Here is an 18369-nt window from a genome sequence, read left to right on the forward strand (position 1 = left end):
CCTCAACCTTACCACCTGTGTATCAACACAAGTGGGTCCGCCGGCCATGTTCTTTTTATGAAGACAAGTGGCCCATTCGCCCACATGGATGCCACATTGGGTAAGGGAGTTACTCATAGCTATGAGCTATGAGGCAGAGGACTCAAAGAGTTCAGGTGAGGAGGGTAAAATATATGGAGGTAGCAGCCCCCAGACTGAGGCAGTCCACCCTCTACCTCACTCACCCTCTCTTCCCCTCCCCCTTCATCCTTATCCTTGAGCTGTCTAGTAAAACAAAACAAAAACCAAAAACCATTTACTGGAATGAACATGTTAAATTGGAAATGAGATAGAAAAGAACTGCTCAGATCTATCTACAGGATTCCAAAATTACTTAAGCTTTAACATTCTGAAAAGCAAGCTGTTCTTCCTGTTTTCAGCTCCAATAAACACGTTGAGCAACTACAATGTGCCAGGTATTATGATAGGCACTTTCACATAGAGGAAACTGTGGCTCAGAAAGATTACGTTCTGAATAAGCCAGGGTTAAAAAAAAAATTAAAACAGGGGCTCCTGGGTGGCTCAGTCAGTTAAATGTCTGCCTTCGGCTCAGGTCATGATCCCAGGGTCCTGGGATCGAGCCCCACATCGGGCTCCCTGCTCAGAGGGAAGCCTGCTTCTCCTTCTCCCACTCTCCCTGCTTGTGTTCCCTCTCTTGCTGTGTCTCTCTCTGTCAAATAAATAAATAAAATCTTTAAAAAAAAAAAAAAAGAAAGAAAGAAAGAAATACACTTTGGATACAATGGAATATTATTCAGCCATAAAAGAGAATTGAATCGGGGCTCCTGGGTGGCTCAGTCAGTTAAGCGTCTGCCTTTGGCTCAGGTCATGATCCCGGGGTCCTGGGATCAAGCCCCGCATCGGGCTCCCTGCTCAGCGGGAAGCCTGCTTCTCCCTCTCCCACTCCCCTGCTTGTGTTCCCTCTCTCGCTGTGTCTCTCTCTGTCAAATAAATAAATAAAATCTTTAAAAAATTAAAACATAAAAAAGCAAGTAAATGACACAGCAAGGTTTCATACCCCAGTCTTTTAGTTACAAACCCAATATTCCTTAAACTACTTTACTACACATCTGTCACTCAAATGGACAAGACCAATAGTGTCAAGAAGGAATTATGTCAGAATCCAAAAGAATCATAGAAAGCATAATGCTGAAATCAAACTTCACCAACAAATACGACATAATTTGGGAAGGGCAGATGAGTAGAATCTGCCTTTAAGTGTGTTCTCCAAGATCTTACAGGGGCACAGACAATGTCTGCATGTCTGTCTTCGAAATTTCTTCAGAAAATAAACGTAGCATCAGAAATTTTTCCTAGTACTCACCAGATCATGGAATGCTGGGTCATTTTCTTTGTTTGCTCATTTTCCTGGATCTGATCTCAATCCTTTTTCTACCTTCTGCTTTTGGAGGGAAAGGGTCTAGTCTCCAGGACTAGCAAGCTTTCATTGTGAGCCTGAGGGTCAGAAAGGTGCTAGAACTCCCAGGAGACAGGGCACTGGCCTAAGACGTAGAATCACCATGCAGCACCCAAGGCTCCACCTTCCTCCTGAAGCACACTTGTCAGAGGACAAAGAGTAAAGGGAAAGTACACTGAAGAGGTGACCCTCTTTCAATCCAGAAAACCTGACTAGTGTAGATAACTTGCCTTGTGCAGCGTGGTATCGCCTAGTGAGGATGAGGCAAAGAGAAGGGGAGGTTACCCAGAGGGAATCCCTTGTCCTCCTGTTCTTCTCAGATATTGAAGGATTATGGTGGTTCTGATCTTCACCCTCCCCCACCTTCCTAGAAACCCAGAGCTTGAAACGCACTTTGAAATGGTTGGAAGAGAGTCTCCTGTGGTGCCTGGGAATCCGGACCTTGTTTAAACAAAGGCCTTTTAACAGTGAGACTGAGTGTTATCAGCTTTTCTTGCTTCTTATTTTTACGTACCTATAGGAATTCCTAAAGCATGTGCTACACGGTAGAGATGAAGAAGCTTAACTTCTATCCTGGTAGCTCCCGAAAAGTTTCCTTTATAGAGGAGCAACGTGATTGCAAGACAGGCCCCCTAACATCTAGGTAAGAATTGCAGTAACACTGCACGCCCCATCAGATTTAAATATGATTACAGAGATTACATTTTATTTCCTTTGAGGTGTTACACAAATTCAAGACATTTTATTTTTATTATAATTATCATTCTATTTCTCGTGTTCTTGATTCCATAATTCTCCACCTACCACGTTCGAACCTCAAACGCCCAGAAATCGTATATGTATCTCAAATTAGATATTCTCCCACTGATTGTTTTCTCTTCCCAAGATCACTAGTGAACGTCAATTTCCCCAGCCCAGAATAAGGATTCTCAATCAGGGAAAAGCCAAGGACACGCAGCTACCTCCCACCTTTAAACACAGAATAGCTTCTGATCCATCTGCGTCCCCTTTGTCCTACCTGATGGACACAACAGAAGACGCCTGCTGGGGGCTTCTCTCAAACACCTCGCTGCTACATTGTCAGTTACAATGTGTTTCCAAGGATCAGTCCCCCTCTTGGCTACTCATTCTGCTAGACTTTTCATTCAGGGGTGGTGGGGAGATTTCTGGTACTTAAAAATCTTGGAAGTTTCCCCCAAAATGAGGAGCCCCTTGTTGCTCTGCCGCTTCTCCAGCCTATCCTAGCACACTGCCCTCTTGTGGAGAGGGGAGCCACACTGAAAAGAACAGAAGGAAGACATTTTGTGAAAGATTGCAGGAACGAACACACACACACACACACACACACACACTTTCTCATACTCTGATAAATGAGTCCCAGACCCAGGGAGGCAGAGAGACAAATGGACAGGGGATTTCACAATCAGGAAATCAGCTCAAATGCCGTTTACCTCGGTGCTATGTCATACAGGGTGTGTCCCTGTAAAGATTCTATACATAGAAGGTAATACTAAGTAAACAGCAACAAACGCCTGGCAAGACGAAAAAGACGCTTCTGGGAACGTCGTTCTGCACAGCAAGGAGCAAACAGCAGATTCCCTCGTTAGGAATGGGTCAGCGTGCTTCAGAGCTGAGCAGTCTGGAAGTTGGGAGACGTGGAATCAGCACGGAGCTGGTGCTATGATAATAGAGTCAGAGGTTTGAGTTCTAGCTCTGGTTTGACAGGTGATTCATCAAGCATCCGGAGGCTTATATAACACCTGACCTTGCCATGCCTTCTCTTCCTAGTTTAGGGAGCAGGACACCTCTTTCTCTCCTGAGGGCAGTGAAGAACCACAGAGAGCAGCAGGGAATGAATCACATTGGAAAAGGGGCCAGGCAACCAGCAAGACCCCTCAACCAGCTATAACACCTTGCCTCTCAAATTCTGAAGGTTCCTTCAGACCGGCATCTTCTGACCCTTATCACGGCAGCCCCAGAAACTCTCCAGTTTCATTCCTATCCCTACCCTGCCTGTAATTTCCTATGGGATAGTGGTAAGAGAAGGAGATTTGGAGTCAGACTTCTATTTGAATCTCAGGTCCACCATTCATCATGACTGCGTATAAGTCATTCTCACTTTTCTGAGCCTCTGTTTTCCCACCTGTAAGTTAAGACAACAATATCTACCTGTCAAGGCAGTTGAAAGTTCTATAGGATACTTGATGTAAAATACCTAGTATAGTGTCAGGCCCATTACAGACAATCAATATGTAGTATTCTCTCCCTTCCTCCCTTCCTCCCTCCCTCCTTCACCTATCTCCCAGGCTGGGAGGTAGTCACATAGCTCTACCAATCAGTAAGCATCTATAACTCCGAATAAGAAAACAAAACACCTATTATCAAGATATTTATATTTGTGGGGGCACCTGGGTGGCTCAGCTGTTAAGCATCTGCCTTCGGCTCAGGTCATGATCTTAGGGTCCTGGGATCGAGTCCCACATCGGGTTCCCTGCTCCACGGGAAGCCTGCTTCTCCCTCTACCACTCCCCCTGCTTGTGTTCCTGCTCTCACTATGTCTCTCTCTCTGTCCAATAAATAAATAAAATCTTTAAAAAAAAAAAAGATATTTATATTTGTGGATCTAACTATATTTAGCCCTGTATGTGAAGAGGAAGTAAAGTAATCATAAAGTTAATGTGGGTTTTAAATCTCTTCATATCAACTAGATATGTTTTGACAGTCTAAGTATTACACCTGCTAGGCGGTTCCTGAATTGGACAATCATGTTGAGGAAGGGAGATTTAAACAAGATGGATCTAAGACCGTAATGCTGTAAACTAAGGTATAAAACAGATAGAATGCTAGATAGTGATATATTATTAATTAGTTAGTTAATTAATTCACCTCCTGTCCTAAATTTCTCAACTCCTTCTAGCTGATTCCATTGATACCACCTATCTGCTGGCTACATTTTTACCCAGTTCCTGAACCAATCTTGATGGAGGCAGTAAGGAGAGCAATAGTCTCAGCTCCTTCTCCCCATTCTTCTTACCATACTCCCCAATCTGAGAAGACATAAAGTTGATCATTTTTCACAAGGGGTATCCAGTTATTCATAGTTAATACCCAAGCACTCTCAAATCTGGAGTCCTGTCCTGAACGTCTCACAGGTGCATAGGCTCTTCCTGTTCTTCCGGCTTCAATCAATTTTCTTTCATTAGATAAGAACTTCACACTATAGTCTGGTTACTGAGGTCCTGCTACAAATGGAAAGGACCCCCACACATGCACCCTGATAGATACCCTGCTGGCTTGGCACTTGAGTATGGCCATCACCTCATCCCCACTATGCTTCATGCCCACCCACACACCCCTGAAACTCTTGCCCCCACGGTTCTGCTCACATCCTATAAACCCAAGTTGCTCATTTTTGCCTACATTTGAGTCTATAACCGAACTGTCCACCTTTACCTAGAATTTACCTCCATAACCTAGTTAGTTTATCTCAAATCACTCTCAGACAAGTGACCCTGAAGCTGGTGAGAGGTAAGAAAAGTCACCCAGTGGATATAGGCAGAATGGAGATCACTCATGGTCATAAAAAGAATAGTTGTAAGGCAGTAGCAGAGCCAGAGAGCGGGGTGGTTCAGGGAATAAACAGAAAATGAGGAGAAAGTTTAGGTAGCTTTCCTAAGATGTTTAAGTATGAATGAGAGAACTAAGTTGACAAGTTCAAGGAGAGCTCATACAGTAGAGTTGTTTGGAAACTTAGGGCTCCAGCAAGATGAGGACAAGAACTGGTGACATCTCAACATGTGGTAATCTCTCGCTCTAAAAACAAAACAAAATTTGGGGGAAGGGGCATGTCCTAGGCCTGAATATGTTACAAGGCCTAACACACAAAATGACATTGAAAAACAGAGAGTAAGATTAATAGAACAAATAAATATCCCAGAAATAAAATACATATTTAGGAATTTAATATAAAGAAGTCAGCATGAAACAAAACAAGCAGATTCTCAAGCTTGGTTACACATTAAGAATCTTGTAGGGAGCTTTCTAAAAAATACCAATCCTAGGGTTCACTGCCTCCCACCTTGGAAGAGATTGTGATGATTATGAATCCCATAATTATGATTTCACCTATCAGCATTGAAAAAAAAGGACTATTTCCCAGGAGAGACTAAATTATAGCTAAGTTGAGAACTATTGAGATTGATTATTATTATGTGGATTATGCATATTATGATTACTCGTTTGGCAATAATAATTTCCATCCTTGCTTCATTCTTATGCAAAATTAAATTTTAGTTGTAAAAATAATTATGTGTTTTAAGAAACAAAAAATAACAGTGTAAGTTATATTGGATTGGTGAGGACTTGGTAAGTTTAAAACAGAAGCAGCAGGCCCCATGCTTAGCTCAGAGTCTACTTGCTTCTCTCCCTTCCCCTGCATGTGTGTTCTCTCTCTGTCAAATAAATAAATAAAATCTTTAAAGAGAGAGAGAGAAGACTCCTTCCAATAGGGAAAAAAAAATCACAAAGAAAGGATCAACCAATAAATAAAAACATAGATATTCTATATAACTTAGTAACATAGTAAGAAAATTACTAAAATGACAATAAATAAATGGTCATGAAAAGTGAAAAACAAAAGAAAGCCAATACACCAAACCAAAATGTTTAACAAATATGGAAGAAGGGTAATGTAAGATTAAAGATGTTTACCTTAACTAGTAATTAAATAATACACATTCAAGTAAAAACAAGATGCAAATTTTTTTGTCTATCCATATAAGAAGAAAAAAGTGAAAGAATTATGATGCTCTGAAGAACCCTATTTAAATAGCCCACTCTAACATATTAACAGGGAATCTAAATTTCTACATTTATGGAAACAAATTTGGCATGTAAGAAAAGAGCCTTAATGACATTCATAATTTTGACCCAGTAATTTCTCTCCCAGGAGTCAATTATAAAAGGATTTTTTTTTTAAGATTTTATTTTTAAGTAATCTCTACACCTAACGTGGGGCTCAAACTCACAATCCTGACACCAAGAGTCACACACACCACCAATTGAGCCAGCATCCCATAAAAGGATTTTTTTAATAAAAGATGTTTCTGAACATGCAAAAAATTTTATTATACTGTTATTTATTTCTTTTGAAAGCAGAAATAGGCATGTGCTTCAAAATAATCCCAGGACTTGAGCAATGGAATTGTGTGGAGGATATAAATGAAACACGATGGGCCATGCGTTGAAAATTGTTAAATTTGGGTTATTAATTCATAGGTAGTCAACCTACCATCCTATCTATTTGCCTGCTTTTGTATATACTTGAAATTCTCTACAATAAAAAAATTAAAAGTGGAAATAAATTTTCATCAGGAAAAGTGGGATGGTTAATTTTATGCATCAACTTGGCTAGGCCATGGTACCAATATAATTGATCAAATGTTATTCTAGATGTTTCTGTGAAGGAATTTTTTTTATGAGATTAACATCTAAGTCAGTGAACTCTGAGTAAAGCAGATTACCCTCCATAATGTGGGTATACCTCATCCAATCAGTTGACAGTCTTAATAGAAAAAGACTGACGTCCCCAGAAGAAGAGGAAATTCTGCCAGCATATTGGACTTAAACCGGGTCTCCAGCCTGCTTGCCTACCCTGAAGATTTTGGACTTCCCAACTATCCACAAATTCTTTAAAATAAATCTCAATGGATACATAGATACATAGACAGACAAACAAACATTCTGTTGGCTCTATTTTTCTGGAAAATCCTAACTAATACAAAGAGGGATGTCAAATTTTTATACAGCTATGCAATGGAATACTATAAATATATTAATTTTATGTTCAAGTTCATTAATTTTATGTTCAATTTTATATTCAGTTAAAGTTTTTAATAATTTTTTTATGTTAGTAGGTAAAGTAATATAGTCAGATTTAAAATTCATCAGGCTCTAGTTTAATAAAGGTCTATATTGGCAGCCATGCTTTAACATTATCTCTGTCTCTCTCTTTCTGACTGTCATTTTGGGCAAGTTTTATCACATCCCTGGGTTTTAATTCCTAATTCATAAAATAACGGATCATAATCCTTCAACTGCCTAGTCAGAGACGTTCTGGCAAGACAAATAACATATGACAGGACTTTAAAATTTTAGACTAAAAGAATTTTATGGATTTCAGAAATCCAAGGTAGAATTATCATGTTCCCCCTTTCCCCTGCCCCCGCATGCCTACTGCCCTCTCTTCTGAAGTATCCTTGCTGCCCACAGTTAAAGCTTTTCAATAGTAAATGATTTGAAGATCTGTTAAGCTGCTGTTAAGGCTTTGGTATTTCAGAGAATTTCAGGTCAATTCTACTCATTATTCCATCATTTTTTGATCATATGTTTTCTCCTCTCATATATCAATACCAATAATTTTTAGGAAGACAGATTGATGCAGATATGAGATGCACTAGGAGAAAAACCTGAGATCAAATGAACGTTAAATAATACTATTTCTATACTAGCATGGATTCAAGTATAATGAGGCTCTGGCATTAATCTTTACTTTGGCTTCAGCTGCCTTCTGCCCTAGAATTGGTCATATTTTCCTCACCTAGATTATTTAATAGAAAGTTCTAGGAGAAATGAAGAATGAAAAGAATCTCAGGGTGCCTGAGTGGCTCAGTCAGTTAAGCGTCTGCCTTCAGCTCAGGTAATGATCCCAGGGTCCTGGGATCCAGCCCCACATCAAGCTCTCTGCTCAGCAGGGATTCTGCTTCTCCCTCTCCCTCTGCGTCTGTGTGCGCGTGCTCTCTTTCTCTCAAATAAATGAATAAAAATATTTTTTAAAAAATTCTCTCCTAATACAGGCAAAGGGGATATGAGATCTCAGTTATGTCCCTGGGTTAGCACAACCTTGTGTGTGACCTTAAGTAAGCCAATTAACATATCTTTGTCAAAGGTTTGTATATAAAGCATCATGAAATATACAGAGTAAAAATATAAGGCATTATAATTATTTTTATTTAGCATCCAAGAAAGCAAAACTATGATAAAACCAAAGCTATATAACATACATTCACTTAGAAGAGAATTCAGAAGTGTAAAACCAGAGGAAAGGTGGACAACAGAGTTTGTCTCTATCCTTTTAAGTAAGACATGTAATACCTTCTACCATCCCCTCAAAATGGCTATGTAATCTAGTCCTTCTTTGCTACATGTTGACAGAAAGAATCAGATCTACAGAAAAATTAGGAATAGTAAATGCACGCTACAAGGATGCAGAAAGCAGTTTAAAACAAAGGGATGTGAATATTGTTAGAAATACCTGCCACCGTCCTGGCTTCTTGATTTGTCTTGGGAAAAATGTGGCAGTGACATGAACTTTAATGATTTGCTTGGGGGTGCCTGGGTGGCTCAGTCGGCTAAGCATCCGACTCATGATTTCAGCTCAGATCATGATCTTAGGGTTGTGAAATCGAGTCCCACGACAGGCTCTGCGCTCAGTGCAGAGTCTGCTTGAGCTTCTCTCTCCCTCTCTCTCTGCCCCTCCCCCCACTCATGCTCTCTAAATAAATAAATGAATGAATAAAATCTTTAAAGATTTGTTTGATTTTATTTTGAAATGAAAGAGGTAACAAGATCGCAATAGAGATAGGAAGAGAACAAAGATCGTAACTTTATTATCTAAATCCAGAGGAAAACCCTCAAAATTTTTGCCTAATATTTATTTAAATTGAACAACAAAAATTTATTAAGTACTTTTCACCATCCCTTGCTCTGGTTCCCTCCTCTATATGTCTCTCCTAACACAGTTTTAGATCTTTTCAGGACCCAGGAAAGGTTAAATATAGATATTGTATCCTGGACCCATATTATCTCTCCCTCCTTTCCCACAAACTCAGTTTCTTTCCGTGAGTCAACATGGAGCAGAGTTCAAACAATAAACCAAGTGAAGCAATCTGTTTTGTACTCTGCCCTGGTCTGCTCCTCCTTAACTGTCATTTATGGGTAGCATAACTTCCTTAATACTGGTTTTTGCTTCCCGCTATATCCTAGCACATTTTATGGCATGTAGTTACAATGACAAACATTCAAATAGTGCTCCCCATGTGTTAGGCACTGTTCTAAGCACTTTACATATAGATGAAGAAACTGGGCCACAGAGAGATTAAGTAACTTGCTCTAGATCACACAGCTAGTAACAGGGATTTGGAATTCCCAGGTTGTGTGGCTTCGGAATCCGTTTTCTTACATTATACCATCTTCCTAGCAGATTCTTGAAAATATTTTCTCTTTTCTTTTCTTTTTTCCTTTCTTTTCTTTTTTTTCTTGCAAAATTAGAATTACCTTCAATATTGCTTTCTTTTTGACCAAGATATAATTCACATACCATAAAACTCATCCTTTTTAAAGTGTATAATTCAGTGGTTTTTATATTCACAAAGTTGTACAACCATCACTGCTATCTAATTTTAGAATATTTCCATCATGGGGCGCCTGGGTGGCTCAGTCGTTAAGCGTCTGCCTTCAGCTCAGGTCATGATCCCAGGGTCCTGGGATTGAGCCCCGCATCGGGCTCCCTGCTCAGTGGGAAGCCTGCTTCTTCCTCTCCCTCTCCCCCTGCTTGTGTTCCCTCTCTTGCTGTGTCTCTCTCTGTCAAATAAATAAATAAAATCTTTAAAAAAAAAAAAAGAATATTTCCATCATCCCCCAAAAGAAATCTGTACCAATAGCAGTTGCTCCCCAATGCCCACTCCCCCCAGCCCCTGGCAATCACTAACCTATTCGCTGTCTCTATGGATGTGCCCATTTTGAACATTTTATATGAATCGAATCATACAATCTGTAGCTTTGTGTCTGGTTCCTTTCACTTAGCATGTTTTTAAGGTCACCGATTATATTAGGGTTCTCTAGAGAAATAGAACCAATAAAATATGCAGATATGTAAGAGGAGATTTATTACAGGAATTGGCTCATGAATTTATGGAGGCCAAGAAGTTCCACAGTCCACTGTCGGCAAGCTGGAAAGTCAGGAAAGCTGGTGGTACAATTCAGTGTGAGGCTGAAGCCCTGAGAACTGAGGACCACTGGTGTAAGTCCCACAGTCTGAAGGCCAGAGGATCAGGAGCTCCAATGTTGGAGGGCAGGAAAAGATAGATGTCCCATCTCAAGAGAGAAAGTCACCCTTCCTCCACCTTTTTTGCTCTATTCGGGCCCTTGGCAGGATGGATGATGCCAACCCACACTGGTGAGGGCAGGTCTTTATTCAGTCCATTGATTCAAATGCTAATCCTTTCCAGAAACGTCTTCACAGAGACACCGAGAAATAATGTTTCCCAGCTATCTAGGCATTCCTCAGCTCAGTCAAATTGACACATAAAATTAACCAGCACAGTCTGTGGTCTGAGCAGTTTTCTTTTTGTGCAAACTGATGCCACGCTCTCTCAACCTGTCTCTCCCTCTCTCCCTTTTCTCTCCTCCAATTCACTTCCACACACCTCGCACCTGCCACGTTGTCTCCCTTAACTGTGGAAATCCTTCTTCCAATCCTCAGATCGATTTCCTGGGTGTTCCAAGTGATCTGACCTCAGTACAGCTGTGTTGAGGGTCAAGGAAAGCCCCAGGTCCCCCTACTTCTCCACCATCTGAACTCTGCCTCCTAACCATCACATCCATGTTGTAGCATAAATCAGTACTTCATTCTTTTTTGTGGCTGAATAATGGTTTTAATTCTTAAATTTAAGTTTTTGACCTATTTTGAGTTAATTTCTGCATATGTTGTGAGGTAAGCATTCAATTTCATTCTTTTGCATGTGAATATCCATTGTTTCAGCACAATTTCAGTGTTTCTGTGTTGTATGTGAATATCCAGTGTGTCCGAACAATTAATTGTTTTGACACTGTGTGGAAAATCAAATGGCCACAGGTATGAGTTGGAGACTCTCAACTCTGTTCCACTGGTCTATATGGCTATCCTTATGCCAACAGTACACAGTCTTAATTATTTAGCTTTGCAGTGAGTTTTAAAATCATTAAATATGAGTCCTCCAACTTTGTTCTCTTTTTGATGATTGTTTTGGATATTTTAAGACCCTTACATTCCAATGTGAATTTTAGAATCAGCTTGATCATTCCTGTAAAAAAAAGCCATCTGGAATTTGAGTAGAGATTACACTGACTATATAGATCAACTTGGGGAGTACTGCCATCTTAACAATATTAAGTCTTCCTACCTGAGAACACAGGATGTCTTTTGATCTATTTAGATCTTTAATTTTTTTCAATGATATTTTGTAGTTTTCAGTGGGCAACCCTCATTTGTTGTTGATGCTAACATTTACAGTTCTGTGGCCTCTAAAGGTTAAGCCAGAATTTGTGTATGACTTGGTGATATCACAGAATGTTCTGTCTCTGAGAAAATCCATTCTAGAACAGGTTGGTCAATACATGCCTCTTAGAGGCTGGCCAGACATGCTATTTATATCTAATACCATAGCATACTAAAAGGCTACTACTGATCCTTCTCATATTTGGATAAATGCACAGACCATAGAGCACCATATTGTGCAGCTCTTAGTGTCAGAACCCAGTGTATTTTCTTGGATGAGCCTGAGTTCGTCTAATTTCTCAGGTTGCCACAAATTGGTAGGACTAGAGATGGTATCCGAAGAATGACATCTCTAAATTTCTATCAACATAAATACTTCTTCATATCTAATCTACAGAGAACACTGCTCCCTGGGCACCCAAAATATGTTTGATTGAGGTTTAAATAAAAGCCACAAAGGAGCAGCCCCCAATATCACTGTTAAATTATAACTCAGGTGTAAAAATATAAGGATTTCCATCTAGCACAGAGAGTTCTATCCCAGGGTTCAATGCACTTCTTTTTGTGAGTGAATTATCTCACACGCTATCTGAATATCTATAAACCCACAATCTGTGGCCTTGTGGATACTATCAAATCTTTATTGGCCATCTGTTTGTAGTTAAGGTAAGCTCATACTTCCGTTTTTAAGTCAGCTTGCCTCCATTCCCCAGTCAATGCTAACTCAGTGGATTAAAAATAATCAATTTTAATATCAGCCCAAGAAGAGCAGACCTGGAAAGATAAATGTGGTGGTAAAGGGGTGGTGCTTTATAGATAATTATAAGATCACATTTGATTTATTTATGTTTCTTTTTTCCCAGTCCTACAGAATTGGAATATTCCTCAAAGCTATCTTCATTTTTATAATAGAAAGCCACATCAGAATACTCCACGGCTGCCTTAACAACTTCATACGTGGAAACTAAGGTCTGAGTGATCAGGTGACCTGGCAAGGTCAGAAGATCTAATCAGATGTGAAAGCTCCCGATCTAGAATTCCAGATTAGACCATCCTAAGAATGGAATGTGGGTGACGACAAGAAGGACAGGGAGTGAAACCCAAGTCACCCGGTGATACGGGAGATGCTTGGGCTTCAAGAACGGATGCAGATATGACAGGTTCAACTCTCAATATCCAAAAGCCATTCTATTCCTGTGCTGTAAATGTAGTAACCACTGCGGTGCCTTCTGGCCTGCTATAGCCACACCTCCCTGCTAAAGAAACAATGGAAAGAGCAGCCCTGCCTTCCATCTCTTACTCTGCCTGCTGAGCCAGCTGTGAAGTGCAACACACTCTCCACAAATGCGCAGAATCCTCAACAACCAGCCGAGCCCTCTGAAAGCCACGGGAAAACCTCACGTCCACAGCCTACCAGTGAGGAAACTCGGGCACACAAGAGAGGCGTCTTCCAACAGCTAGCACTCAAGCTAGGGCTACCATTGTGTGTCTTGAATCTCCGCCTCGTGCTCTTTCACTACCATTCTCCACCATGCATAAGGCTGGCTGGAGATTTGACCCCTTGTAGTTATTCAGTTAAGTTTTGTAGCAGTGAGGATAAGGAAAAGGATCCTAGTTTCTAGAATTCCTAATGCAATATACTTTCATGGTTTCTTCTGCCTGCTGGATCTTTGGGCTGTTTAGTGTCTGGACCAGGCTCAGAAAATCTACCCCATACATCTCCAAGGTTGAAGACTAGAGACTTCGCATTCCAGTTGTGTTTTCATTGCGGGCACTGCAGGGCTTTCAGAATACTCTAGTGGATACTGTATTTCCTTCTTCTGCCTCTGCCAGAACTCATTTTGACTCATACTAAGATAGCAGCACCCCCAGAACACTAAAGGGATCAGGCGTTGAGACCTGTGGGTAAAGACCACAGAGGTAGGAGGCAGGGCAGCTGCAGGCCAGACTGGCTTGATTTGTGGAATCTGCTTATAAATCTGATGGAAAATAAGGCAATGGAGATAAATATTTAGCATTCTTTTAGCCTTCCTCCTCTTTCCTTGAACCACAAGCAAGCCTGTCACTTCTACTACTCAGATAAACAAGCCCTTTCCTGCTGCCTTAGCCTCTAACCAGCCAGAAGGAGCACTACGTTGGGGCCCAGACTGAGCACGTGGGCAAGGGCCAACAGGAGCTTTTCTTGCCTGGGCCAAGCCAGTCCCATCGGGCTTAAGAGGGACTTTGGAGAAGTTGACCCAAAGGATACAAACTAGGGGTGGCTTTGACATACAACTGGCCCTGATGGTTGAGTACTATCAGAAAAACATGCTTAGGGGGTGCTGGGGTGGCTCAGTCAGTTAAGCGTCTGCCTTCAGCTCAGGTCATGATCCCAGGGTCTGGGATCGAGTCCCGCATCGGACTCCCTGCTCAGCGGGGAGCCTGCTTCTCCCTCTCTCTCTGCACCGCCCCCCTCCGCCCGCTCATGCTCTCTCTCTCAAATAAATAAATTTTTAAAAATCTTTTAAAAAAAGAGAAAAGAAAAATATGCTTAGGATCAATTTCTCCAAACTCCAAATTATCACCTTTCACAAATGTTTTTCATCATTCAGTTGATAGCATAATATGAATATAACATACATAGTGTCTCCTGGAGTTCTTCAACACAAAACTCTGCATTTACCCAACACAGTACATTTGGTTAAATCATTCAAAACTGATGAGACAAAAGCTAATAATTTTGAAGGTTTCTCCAGAAAGCAAACTGGCTTAAAATATGAGCATTATATGTTCATTATTGAGATTGACCTATGGCCATAACATATACTTTGAAACAGTTTTTTCTTAACCTTTAGAATCTGCTACGATTTGTTCTTAGTAGAATTCTAACATAGCCTAGAACTATATACATATAATAATTTTAATTTAGGCCAGTGTCCTAGCAATAGCACCACATTTCTGTCTTTTGTAACCTGACATTAAGCACCACTGCCGTTTACTGTGGCTGAGGCTATACGATGTTAACAGCCATAGCAGGAAAATTAAAACAGGCTTTCTTTTCATTTATAATTCTTGCCAATAATTTAGTCCATAACAATCTGCAAGTGCAGGTTTGAAAAATGTAATCACTATCTTCAAGTTGATTTGATCACGGCCATTATGAAGAATTAGCTATATGGATAGGTGGCTACCGCCAGAAAGATTGCAATTATAACTGAGGACACAGACTGAGTTGCAGGTGGAGACAGTTCTTAGAAGCTGGGACACGACAGAGACTGATGAGGGCTAAAGAAGGCAGGAGCATCGGGAGATTCTTCCGTTCCCTGAAAACTCACCCTTACAAGTCGCATTCACAACATGGTATAGCTGGAATCTACAGTGCCCAACTCAGCTGGTGTCCTAAGCAGGAGAAAGTAGAGAAGGGCATCAGAGCTGAGGGGGTAAGAGTAGTAAACTCAGGAAAAGAGGCTGAAGTCAAGGGACCGGTGGGAACCCCTTCACCCCATCCCCACTTTCCTTTCTTGCCCAGAGGTGACTGTCACCCCAGCTAAATTCTAACCTATCCCCTCATTATTTTCCTAGTTAGGAAACTCAGAGAAATTGTGGGAAATTCAAAAATAAAAGACTCATTTTTTTTTTAACCTGGGAAGATTCCCCTGAGGTTTCCCAGTCTACCTCAACCCTTCATTCGCTAAGAGAAGGGGAAACATATGAGATAATGAAGGACATTGAGGTAAATCATAATAAAAGAGTCTGCACAAAAAAAGTGCCAGAGCTTAAAACAGATTTCAGGTCCCTGCACTCAGGACTGGACTCTTTCCACTCTACACGGATGTTTGTGCAAGGAGCTGCTTTGTGGGTGGGTGTGTGCACTCATCCCCTTCTACTTTCATTTTCCCTGTTAGAAACTGGGTCCAAGAGATGATATGCTAATATAGAGCATCGAATACTCAACCTGCTTACTTAGTGCTTAATTGATTCATCTGTTATTATCTGGCTCTTCCCACCCAGATGTTAATTTCCTGGAGGGCCTGGTCAGCTTCTTTAGGTCCTTCATTAGCACAGCCCAGAAGTAGGCAGAGGGCAGTAGCCACATCTAAAGTCAGAAGTACGGTGGGCAATTGAGACTGACTAAACGTAGCCTGGTGGGAAGGACAAGAATGAAGTGAGAGAGACAGACACCTTCATGAGAACAAGAATTTCAGGACTTCGTCTACTTTCTTTCTTCATTACTGTATCCCTTCCACTAGACCAGTGTCTAACACATACCAAAATCATATGTTCGCTCAATAAAAAAATAGCTAACTTCACCTATAACATTGAGGGACGCCTGGGTGGTGCAGTCAGTTAAGCATCTGACTCCTGATTTCAGCTCAGGTCATGATCTCCGGGTTGTGGGATCAAGTCCCTCATCAGGCTCCCCACTTGGCAGAGAGTGCACCTGAAATTCTCTCCCTCTCCCTCAGCACCTCCCCTCCCATTCTCTCTCTCTCTCTAAAATAAATAAATAAATCTTTAAAAAATTAAAATATAAAAATAGCATTGGATCCAAAAGAAATTTTTATAGAAAAATAACCACTACAAATAAACTGGGTATAAAGAATTTAATTGTAATGCTAAAAGTACAAATAGGGCTGGGAAATCGTTTCTAACAGTGTTAGATAGGAAGTATCAGGGTACCCAGCTCTCTGCTCAGTGGGAACACATTTTTAGTTCTATCATTAGGCAGGACACTGGTTTTCTCTATAAAAGGGATATAAAGTTCTTTGCTACACATAGCAAGCAAAACATTGATCCATCAGAGTGAAAATAGGACAATAAAGCCAATAAAGAAAACCGAGTCATTGAAAGCTCAGTGTGGCTGGCAGATAACGGCCCCTCAAAGACATCTATGTCCAAATCTCCAGAACTACGAATATGTTAGTTTTTAATAGTGTTAACATAGCAAAAGGGAATAAAGATTGCAGATGGAATTAAGCAACTGACCTTAAAACAGGGAGATTATTCTGGATTATCCTGCGAGTCTGATGTAATCACAAAGACCCTGAATGTGGAAGAAAAAGGCCCGAGTATCACTGCCGGCATGAGGAGTGTGAGAAAAACGACATGGCTTTGCAGATGGAAGAGTCACAAGCCGAGGAAAGCAAGCAGTCTTTAGAAGCTGAAAAAAGGCAAGGAAAAGGATGCTCCCCTAGAGCCTCCAGAAGCAATGCAGACCTGTCTACCCATCTTAGACTTCCGACTTCCAGAACTGTAAGATAAAAATCTGTGTTGGTTTAAACCACCAAATGTGTGCTGATTTGTTACAGAAGCAGTAGGAAACTAACACACTCGGGGCACCTGGGGCGCTCAGTTGGTTAAGCGTCTGACTCTTAATCTAGGCTCAGGTCATGCTCTCAGGGTCGTGGGATCGAGCCCCGTGTCAGGCTCTGCACTGGGCTCGGAGCCTGCTTAAGATTCTCTCTCTCCCTCTCCCTCTGCCCCTGCCCCTGCCCCTACCCTCACCACCCACCCCCTGCTCAGCGCACATACTCTCTCCCTCTCTCTTCTTTAAAAAAATAAAATAAAATAAAAAAGGAAACCAACACACTCAGTTTAAAACAGAACTGCAGAATCACAAAACTCCCTGTAGGAGTTTGGAGCACATGCTCACAGGAGCTGGTTGCCAAGAGTTGGAAAAGGTGGGAAAACAAAGTTTCTGCAGAAGACAACTGAAATACATGTGCTCAACTAACTTTGAGTGTGTACATAATTCAAGAACAAGGAACTGTTACGGGTTGAAGTGTGGCACCCCAAAATTCACATGTTGAAGTCCTAGCTTCCAGTACCACAGAATGTGACCTTATTTGGAAATTGTCATTACAGAGGTAATTGAGCTAAATGGAGGTCATTAAAGTGGGCCCTAATCCAATATAACTGGTGTCCTTTTATTTATTTATTTTTAAAGATTTTATTTATTTATTTGACAGAGAGAGACACAGCGAGAGAGGGAACGCAAGCAGGGGGAGGAGAGGGAGAAGCAGGCTTCCCACCCAGCAGGGAGCCCGATGCGGGGCTCGATCCCAGGACCCTGGGATCATGACCTGAGCTAAAGGCAGACGCTTAACGACTGAGCCACCCAGGCGCCCCAACTGGTGTCCTCTTAAAAGGGGGAAATTTGAAGACACATATGCAGGAAGGATGCCGTATGAACATAAAGACGGCCATCTATCTACAAGCCAAAGAAAAAGGCCTGGGACAAATCTTTCCCTCCCAGCGCTCAGAAAGAACCAACACTGCCAACAGCTTGACTTCAGACTTCTAGCCTCCAGAACTATGAGACACTAAATTCCTATTGCTCAAGCCACTCAGCCTGTGGTTGGTTAGAGCAGCCCCAGCAAACTAACACCGTGATAAAGGCACTGAAGAAAGGGTGTACGATTTTCACTGAAGCAAAACAGGTGTGCAGTCCTATTGAATTTTGCTTTCTTGAGGTTCACAGATACTGTGTTTTTTACAAACTGCAGGTCTGTGGCAACCTTGCATTTTTTCAACATTTGCTCACTTTGTGTCTCTGTGTCACATTTTGGTTATTCTCACAATATTTCAAGCTTTTTAAATTATTATTTTATTTGTTACC

At 41.1% G+C, this 18369-nt stretch overlaps 1 protein-coding gene across 2 annotated transcripts in view; it reads right to left on the minus strand.

Annotated features, from left to right (window-relative positions):
- The window catches only part of STYK1 (serine/threonine/tyrosine kinase 1), a 36771-nt gene extending 19564 nt beyond the window's left edge, over positions 1-17207 (minus strand). Inside the window, exon 1 of one of the 2 annotated variants that reach the window (XM_081821234.1) lies at positions 15714-17207. The gene's annotated coding sequence lies outside the window, so the exon portion shown is untranslated. Of the gene's footprint in view, positions 1-1363; positions 4775-15713 lie in introns of those variants that run through there. The other variant, XM_081821233.1, reaches the window with a different exon arrangement.
- Between the last annotated feature and the right edge of the window lie 1162 nt (positions 17208-18369).

The sequence above is a fragment of the Leptonychotes weddellii genome, chromosome 5 (genome assembly GCF_054177405.1).
Source record: "Leptonychotes weddellii isolate Sample4059 chromosome 5, ASM5417740v2, whole genome shotgun sequence".
Lineage (NCBI taxonomy): Eukaryota > Metazoa > Chordata > Mammalia > Carnivora > Phocidae > Leptonychotes > Leptonychotes weddellii.